The sequence below is a fragment of the Brassica oleracea genome, chromosome C5 (genome assembly GCF_000695525.1).
Source record: "Brassica oleracea var. oleracea cultivar TO1000 chromosome C5, BOL, whole genome shotgun sequence".
Taxonomy (NCBI): domain Eukaryota; kingdom Viridiplantae; phylum Streptophyta; class Magnoliopsida; order Brassicales; family Brassicaceae; genus Brassica; species Brassica oleracea.
The window spans coordinates 22,356,748-22,366,412 of record NC_027752.1 but is presented as its reverse complement, the minus strand read 5'-3'; the positions used below and the strand labels follow the sequence as shown (position 1 = coordinate 22,366,412).

The 9,665-nt window shown below is 42.4% G+C and overlaps 1 pseudogene; it reads right to left on the bottom strand.

Moving 5' to 3' along the window:
* LOC106344791 overlaps positions 1-2,071 on the bottom strand; it is a 5,550-nt pseudogene extending 3,479 nt beyond the window's left edge.
* Between the last annotated feature and the right edge of the window lie 7,594 nt (positions 2,072-9,665).

The following is a 9,665-nucleotide window of genomic DNA, read 5'->3' as shown; positions in this document are numbered from 1 at the left end:
AAGGCCATGACATCTGAAGCACTGAATGTCTCGGGTTCGTTTTGAAGTTTCCTCATTCTTTTCTCTATAAACATGAGCAGGGGCATTAGTCTTAAAAGCATTATTTATTGTGGTCGAAGACTTACCCTTGTCTTGATTGCTGGCTTTGGATGTAAAAGAGGGTTTGGGAGCAAATGACGGTTTAGAGATGCCCTTTCTTTTGACTTGCTGTTCGATCAAAATAGCCTTGTGTAACATCTGCTCCATGTTGTCGTACTCTTGAAGCTCCATACGATCTTGGATGTCACAGTTGAGACCGGTGAGAAACCTAGCCATGGTGGCGTCTAGGGTTTCATCCACATCTGCCTTGATCATGAGGATCTCCATCTCTTGGTGATAGTCCTCAACTGACTTGGTTCCTTGCAGCAAGCGTCTAAATTTGTGTTGGAGATCGCGGTGATAGTGATCAGGAACAAAGCGTCTCCTCATGATCATGTTGAGCTCGGCCCAAGTATCAACTGGTCTTTCACCTGCTCTCCTCCTGTGAGTCACAACTTGATCATACCAATTAATAGCATAGCCAGAGAATTCGGAAGCCGCAAGCCTAACCTTTCTAAGATCATAAAAATTTTGACAATCGAAAACAAGTTTAATTTTTCTTTCCCATTCTAGAAAAGCATCCGGCTCATTCTTGCCCTCAAAACTTGGAATTTTCAATTTCAATCCACCCAAACCATTATCAGCTCGATCATTTCTAGCAAATGGATTGACATCACCTTGGTTTTGGTTTTTAGGTCCTCTCCTAGTTGATACGCCCAAAACGGGAAGGATGGCTTTGGCCGGGTGTTTGATATGAACCGAGAAGGAGATGGCACTTCTGGGACTGGAATGGAATGAATGGATCGTCAAGAGATGCGGAATGGCTCTTGATATACCAAGATTTAAGGCTAACCACCTAAGAAACGATGAAGGTGTGTTGTAACCACCAAATGACACAAAAAGATGATTGGCTGACCACCAAATCAACGAGCCGGTACAAACCGATGAACAAGCTACGAACTCTCTCACTCAGAGAAGAAGAACGAAAATAAACAACCAAAATGAACTGATCTTATTCATTGTAGAAATTACATATTTATAGGAATCTCTAGTCAAAGATAATAAAAGAAATACATGAAAAAGAGACATAGAAAATGATAGAAAATGGGCTGGACAACAGCTGGACAACAGCTGGACGACAGCTTGAATATTTGTCCAGGTTCAATGTATCTTGAAGCATGTCCTGCAGACAGGGCCAGTACGCCAGCCAGTAAATTCCGAACTTGCCAGAGATGAAGTTGCACGGTCTATCTTGAAATCCACTCGTTCGAATTCAGTTCTGTCTTTACCGTTGTTCTTAGAATGCAAAACAGTACAGGAAAGACAAGCTCCAATTCAGGGGATTCGGTCGTCTGGTCGTTTTTCTTGTCTGAGCTTCAATCGGGACGTACGCGGGACTGCTCGGTCAGTCTGATCGGTACGGTCGGATGAACGAACCTTGGTTGAAATGAGCTGAACGTCCTGATCTCCACACTGGTTGGCTCCGATGGACTGATCCTCGAACCGGGGCGTATCATTCCCTTCCTCTTCAAAAAGATCTGTCCTCAAATCTGAATCATTAAAAGGAAAATGATTATAAGCAAAAGGATTATAATCCACACAAAACTCACTTTGATTTTGGTCCGACTTTTGGATGGACAAAGATACTTCCTTTTCTGGCTCGGTTTCAGCGTTCTCCAAAGTCACCAACAGTTTTTGTTTTCGGCACTTGTTGGCATAATGACCGACCCTATGACATTTGAAGCACCTGGTAGAAAGAACCTTGCTTGTGGGTTTCACAGCTTTGCTTTTATCAAAAGAAATCTTATTAGTTTTCAAATCAAAATTTGAAAGATAAGAAGACTTACATTGTTTGTTTTGGTGCTGATGAAGTGTAGGTGTTTCCCTTTTTTTTGAGTTGCCGGACAGCATGAATCGCCTTATGCAACATCTTCTCCAAGCTAGCATAAGTCTGAATTTCGTTCAGGTCAATCACATCACGGCTGCTCATCATCGTACCTGTTTTGTTTATTCCTTCGTTTTTGCACAACATCAAACCCATTAGAAACAAACTGTTTCTTATCTCCAAAAATCGTCTGGATTTTTTTTTTCAAACGCGATTCTTAAGGGATAAAAAAGGTCTTGTTGTGGTGTTGAAGCCAGATTCGATTTCCCGTGAAATCCAATCATCCTGAAAATACTTAATAAAAAGTTAGCAAATAAAAACCCTCACACTCACAAAGTGTTTAGCTCTCGATTTTTTTAGGTGATCACACAGAGTTCTTTCACTGGTTCAAAGGATGATAGACAGTCAAGATTAAGCAATCAAAACCCAAAACAAATTTTGTGGGAAAAAGAAAAGAGAAAGGAAGATGAAGAGATATTTTTGTGTGGATCCGCCTTAACTGTCCTAAGGTTGGGTTTCTCTTCAGCCAGCAGGGTTTCTCTTCCACCACTTCCCCTGGATTTCTCTTCAGAAGTGATTCAAGCCAAACTTTTACTCTTCTTTTTTTTTTATCGATTTTTTTTAAATGGCGATCACAAGGGAGTAAAAGAACAGCCCGAATCCAAAAAGAAATAAGAAAAGAAAATGATGACGAGATGAGAAGATGAAAAGAAGATAGAAAACAAACCAGCTAAAGTGGCTCTGATACCAAGTTGAAGAACCCTAAAGAACGAACACTCAACCGGATCTGATGATATGAACTCGATCTTAAAAGATAGAGAACTGATGGATTGTTTAGTGACACAAAGGGCTGCGGATGACCCGATGATACTACCATAAGTTTCAATGGCCGCTTGATATGACACACAAGTCCGGCTCAAAGAAAGGGATTCACTCGGAGATAACCTCACCAAGAGAACAAGGATGTTCTAAGCAAAGAACAAAGAGAGAAAACTCAAAAAGGAATACGGAAAATCGATTGCTTTATTTCATGGATGTGTTCTCATACTTATACAACTTGTAGTCAAAGATACTAAATAGAAATGTATGAAAAAGAGACATAGAAAATAGATAGAAGACCAGATCTAGTCAAAGCACAGAAAATAATGTTGACTGGTCGATTTGAACCCTTCGGCTACCCTTGTCCAGATTCAGTGCATCCGACAGCACGTCCCACGGTAAGGAGCAGTACACAGCCGGTACGGTCTTCATGTTCGGACGGGTGATTCTCATGGACTGTTCCTGGCCAATTGGAGGCTATGTCATCAGACAGCCTTAAGAGTCTTGCCTTAGAAAGATTTGGCTCCTCAAAGTTCATGAACTGATCAAAGTGTCGGATCAGTTCATCAGAACGATCGTCGGCTCGGCCTAAACGACTTAAGAGAGAGAGGCCATGGTCGGATTGGGATTCCACTCGACCAACTTCACTTCTGACTTGACCGATGGACTTAGCATGACGAACAGGACGGAAAAGGCGAGCTTCAGTAAGGTTGATTTGGCCATCTAGTCGCGGGTTATGCTGAAGTTCCAATCCGGATGAATACGGGTCAAGACGATACACGGCCCGGTCAGTCTGTCCGGCCCGATCGATGGACTGAACCTCAGTTGCATTGTTCCGGATGTTCTGAACCTCGTTATGATCTGATTCAATGGACAGATCCTAGGACTGGGGCACATCAAAGAGCCTACTCCGGCCGAGGCTGCGCCGACCGCATCAGCCTTCATCGACAACATCGTGGAGCGATTCGCTCAGCAAGACGCAGCTCAAAAGGTGATGACCGAACAACTCGCCGCTTTAACTTATGTCCTCGCTCCTCTGACTGGAAACATTGACGCACCAACCACAACGATACGTATACAACTATTCAACACCGACCGTACGGATGGCACCAAAAACGAAACCATTAGTACCAGAAACCCAGTCACTGTCGGATCCGTACACACCCCAGACGGTCCAGATCTGGAAACCATCTGAGAAATCGCCGAACTCAATCTTTCACTCTAGGATATTCACTCCAAGATCCACTGCATGATGACTTCCGCCTCGCAAATCGAATGCGTCCTCGCAGAGACGCTTAGAACTCCCTTCTCCCGGCTGATTAGCGATGTAGGGCTCCAAACAACCGAAAAATTCCGCCTACCGTCTTTTGTTGGCAATACAGACCCTACCGACCATGTGAATTCGTTAACATAACGATGGGGAGAGCAAAATTTTTCTGACGAAGAAAAAGACGCTGACTTCTGTCAGCTTTTTGTCGAAAGCCTTAAAGGACCGGCTCTCAACTGGTTTTCCCGGTTATCTGAGAACTCTATCAACAGTTTTCACGACCTTTCTACCGCTTTCCTCAAGGGGCCACCGCGTCCAACCTGTGGAACTTGTCCCAGTCCCAAGGAAAAAGCCTCTATGACTTCATGGAGAAGTACAAAGCCGTCGTCTCTAAAGTCAGTGTCCCCGACAACATTGCGGTAGACGCATTGATGAACACTCTCTATGTCCACTCAAAGTTCTGCAATGACCTCTACAGGCACCTGACGTCGTCCCTTCAAGACGCCATTCCTCGATCTAATAACTTCATCTGAATGGGGGAAGATACATGCGCGATAATCAACAAGGAGAACGTGACAAAACATGCGACTGCCAAAGCTGGCGACACACGCCAATAGCCGCGACATCATTCTTCTGGCAACAAACCTAACCAAAAGTGTTGAGATGAAGTGTCCAAATATATATAGAAGAGAAGACATAAGAGGATATGAAGGCATTGAAGAAGAAGAGAAGAAGGACGAGGTGTACACATAAGGCGAGGTGTACACGGGTGAGGTGTACACATAAGAAAAGGTGTACATGGGCGAAGTGTACATAGGGCGAGGTGTATGGACGAGTGGGCCTTACACACGACCGTACAAGGTAAAAATGGGCGAGTAATTCTCCAGGTAACTCGTTTGTACCGTGATAGAGTTACACTCTGCCTTAACTTTATCTGAACGTTGGAGAGGATAAGGGAGGCGCGCCTTGATAGCCTGAACAGCCTAGCAAGAGCTGGAAAGGAAGAGCATCTTTGGCCGAGATGCCAAGAAGCCAAAGCGTGTGAGGCCGCTCATTGGACTGATTCAAATGGCAAATCCTCGTCCCATTGACTCTACATGCTTCTCTTATCTTTATGCTTTCAAAACCCTATGTACTCAGACTATATATATTGTAACCTCATCTCTTAATAAAGTTTTTAGAGAGTTCTAAACAATTATTCTCCTTACTCATTTCACAATAATTCTCTATTAGTCTCTTAATCTCTCATTCTATCTTAATCTCTTCTCTATTCTCTTCTAAACTCAGATTATCTATTACTGTCATCAATATTCTCTTCTAAACTCAGATTATCTATTACTATCATCAAAAGTCATATGGTATCAGAGCCAAGTTGATTTCAATATGAGTTCTTGGTTATTTCACTTAAATATTCAAGCTTGACGCTTTGAGAGATCAAATGAGTGTGTTTGAAGGTTTCTTTGAAGTTCAAGCCTCAAGGTTGATTCAGCAAGTGTTCGTGTAGTGTTGGGCGATTCTTTGGAGGTTCCTTTAAAGAGTCAAGCCAGAAGTTTAGTCTTTGAGAGCTGTGTGGGTTCTCAGTTCAGGTTCTAATCTTTTTCAAGCTGTAGAAGTCAAGCTGTTCAAGATGGATGGTGGTATGAAGATGAAGGTTGATGTTACCTTCAAAGGGAGTAACTATCTAGTGTGGTCTAGGATGGTGAAGACTGATGTGGAAAGCAAGTTATGGAAGCATATCACATCTGGTGAGGCTCCAAAGCTCATTACCCAAGAAGGAGACAAGGAGATTGTCTCGGAAGGTGAAGCTGATAAGTGGCAGCAAGAGGATATGATGGTGATGTCTGTCCTTCATGCCTAATTGGAGCCGAATTTCATGAAGGAGAGAGAGGCAAGAGCTCACATGTCTGAAGGAACAAGCGGAGCCGGGCTTTCTAACCGAGGAGCTGAAGGAGAGAGTCGTGAAGGTGATGGCAAGGCCTTGGTTACCTACAATCGAGCACCTAGCATCCGAGGCAATGATCAGGACTTCATTAGGAGATCAGAGATAGATGCCCTCATCAAAATGCTCAAGGATAATGATAACATTCATGGGTATTCTTTTGGTGCATCAATGATTGCTAGGACTCTAGAAATCTCTTCTAATGTTGCTGATATTGCTAGGATAAATGAAACTAGGATTGCTAGGGATGCTAGAACAAGATATGACTTTGCTAGTACTGCTAAGACTGATCATAAGTTCAATGCATATAGATCACCAAGCATCCTATATCATAATGCTAGTAACATGTCTAAGCCATTGATTGTAGATTCTTGTGAATCTCATCATATGATTAGTGACACCAATCTCATTAAAGATAGAACCAACTAATGGACATGTTATGATTGCAAATGGTGATAAGATACCTATTAGGGTAATATGATACTTGAAACTGTTTGACAAGAGCACTAGAGCTTTCTATATGCCTGAATTTACTTCAAATTTGCTATCTGTTAAGAAATGCACCACTGATTTAAATTGCAATGTTATATTCAGTCCTAATGATGTGAAGTTTCAAGATATTGAGAGCAGCCAATTGATTGGAAAAAGAATTACCAAAGGAGATCTGTATTTGCTGGAAGAACTTGATCATGTTTCCAATTATAACTGCTCATTTACCTCTGCTTCTAGTTTAAATAAGAATGCATTGTGGCATGTTAGATTAGGACATCTCCATGATAGAGATTTGAACTTGATGTTACCATGTGTTGTTTTGAGAATAAGGATTGTGAAGCTTGTATTTTAGGCAAGCATTGTAAAACTGTTTTTCCAAGAACAACTACTGTTTATGATAATTGCTTTGATTTGATTCACACTGATGTTTGGACTGCTCCCTGTTTATATATAGAAAATCATAAGTACTTTGTCACATTCATTGATGAAAAATCCAAATACACCTGGTTAACTTTGATTTCAACAAAAAGATAGAGTGATAGATGCATTTAAGAACTTTCAAGTTTATGTGACTAATCATTATCATGCTAAGAATAAAATTTTGAGATCAGATAATGGAGGAGAGTACACAAGCTATGCGTTCAAACAACATCTAGCTCACCATGGAGGTTGCTAGGTCTCTAATGTTCCAAGCCAACGTACCTAAGAGGTTCTGGAGTGATGCTGTTACCACTGCTTGTTATCTCATCAACTGGATTCCCACAAAGGTGTTGAGAGATTAAGCACCATTTGAAGTTCTAAACAAGCATAAGCCATCATTGGAGTACATGAGAGTATTTGGATGTCTATGCTACGTTCTAGTACTAGGAGAGATGAGGAACAAGCTAGAGGCAAGGAGTACAAAGACAATGTTCATAGGCTACTCTACAACTCAAAAAGGATACAAGTGTTATGATCCAGAAGCTAGAAGGGTGCTAGTCTTTAGAGATGTGAAGTTTATTGAAGCAAGAGGGTTTTATGAGGAAAAGAATCAAGAGGATTTGAGGGATCTCACATCAGATAAGGCAGGATCCTTAAGGATGATTTTGGAGGGCTAGGAATCAAGATGACCCAGGATCAGAACACTGGTGGTGGAGGCCAACAAGAGAGCTCTTACACACCTATTGGAGCTGTTAAAACACTTCAACTTGATCATGAGGGGGGAAATGAGCCTGAACCTCAAGAAAGTGGTCAAGATGGAGTCGGCTTGAGTGAAGAAGGAGAAGAAAGTAACCCATGCTCTCATAATCTAGGTGATCAAAGCCAAAGAGAAGGTGAAACAAAAGTACAAACTTCATCTGAAGAACAAGAGCCGAGTGTCCATGAATCGGCTCTTCAACCAGTATTGAGGAGAAGTACAAGGCTAAGGAAGGATCCTTCTAGCTGGGTAAACACGAGAGTGTACTACAATGCCCATGCTGTGGAGCATCCCTCTCAGGTCGTGTGCTCCTTTGCTCAATACCATGAAGAATACTATGCCTTTATGGTGAACTTGGATGAGAGTTATGTTCCGAGAAGCTATGAAGAGGCAATGCTAGACAAGGAATGGAAAGAATCAGTGGGAGCTGAGGCAGGAGCTATGATAAAGAATGATACATGGTATGAGAGTGAGCTCCCAAAGGGAAAGAAAACTGTATCTAGTAGATGGATCTCCACAATCAAATACTTAGCCAATGGGCAGATTGATAGGAAGAAGACAGACTAGTAGCAAGAGGCTTCACTCAAACCTATGGAGAAGATTACATTGAGACATTTGCACTAGTAGCTGTGGGAACCGAAATTCGCACTGTCGATCGTTTAAATTAGGAAAGATAGGAAAACCCTAATTTCCCAGAGGTCCCAGATATCTGCTAAACCACACGCGAAGCAATAAGAACACAAAGTTTAGACGACAAATAAATATATGGAATCGAAAAGAGAGCAAGAAATATTTTTATTCCGAATTTGCGTTTGTTGGGGTAAAAAACAGACACGACGAAGTTAACATCCAAATATCCGTAAAAATCACTATGAACCCTTTTACGAAAAGTAATCTTCGTAAAGAAATCTTTACGAAGAACTTTGCGGTGAAATCTTGCACTAATCTCGGTTGATTCATCGAAACTAAACACCCATAGTCCAAGAACACGTTCATAAAACGTCAGAAAAGGATCCAAACAAGGTCGCCACGTAGCGACCAGTCCGCGAACAAGCCGGTCTCTACGTAGCGACCAACCAAGCCACTCGGTCCGTCGCNNNNAAGCCACTCGGTCCGTCGCTACGTAGCGACCAACCAAGCCACTCGGTCGGTCGCTACGTAACGACCAATCAAGCCACTCGGTCGGTCGCTACGTAGCGACCAACCAAGTCATTCACTCGGTCGCTACGTAGCGACCGACCAAGCCACTCGGTCGGTCGTTACGTAGCGACCGACCCGGGAACGAGTCGGTCTCTACGTAGCGACCGACCAAACCTTTCGTTCGGTCGCTACGTAGCGACCGATCTAGCACGGATCAGGTTGCTACGTAGCGACCGAACTGTCTCGGACATTGATCAACGGGTACGACCCAAGTCCATGCATTATCGTCTGTTCCTTAATGCTAGCTCCCATGTACCGCAGCCTTATCATTTCTCACATCATTCCGATCAAAGTTACTGTTGAAACTTTACGATAAAAACCGCGAGAACTTGTTTTTGTCGAAAAGAAAGTCGTAACAAACGTTTTATGTCGAAAGGTGGCCCAACGAGGTCTAAAACGGGACTACAAGCCCACTTATGATTCTTTAAGAATGAGCTCATAGATGCTATGGCGGTTTATGTTTTTATTTTATGAAAACAAATATAAAGATAAGTTTCCGCAGGAAAAAATGTTAAGTTTCCACGGATAAACATGAAGGTCGGAAAAAATGGAATATCTCCATTTTTCACTTAAGACGGCTTAAGGGCATGAAGGGAAAAGCTAAAACTGACCTTGGAGGAGTATATAAGGAGTCCTAGGCGAGAGGCACAAGAGAAAAAAATTTTCAGAGCAAACTCAGCACTTAGAGTAATTTTGGGCAACTTTCCGTTTTTGTTATTCGAGCTGCGACTCAATTAGGTCTTGCAGTCTTAGGGTTTTAGAACTAGGAATCTCACCGACAGCTCTCGTAGCCCAGGCTCTTACCTTG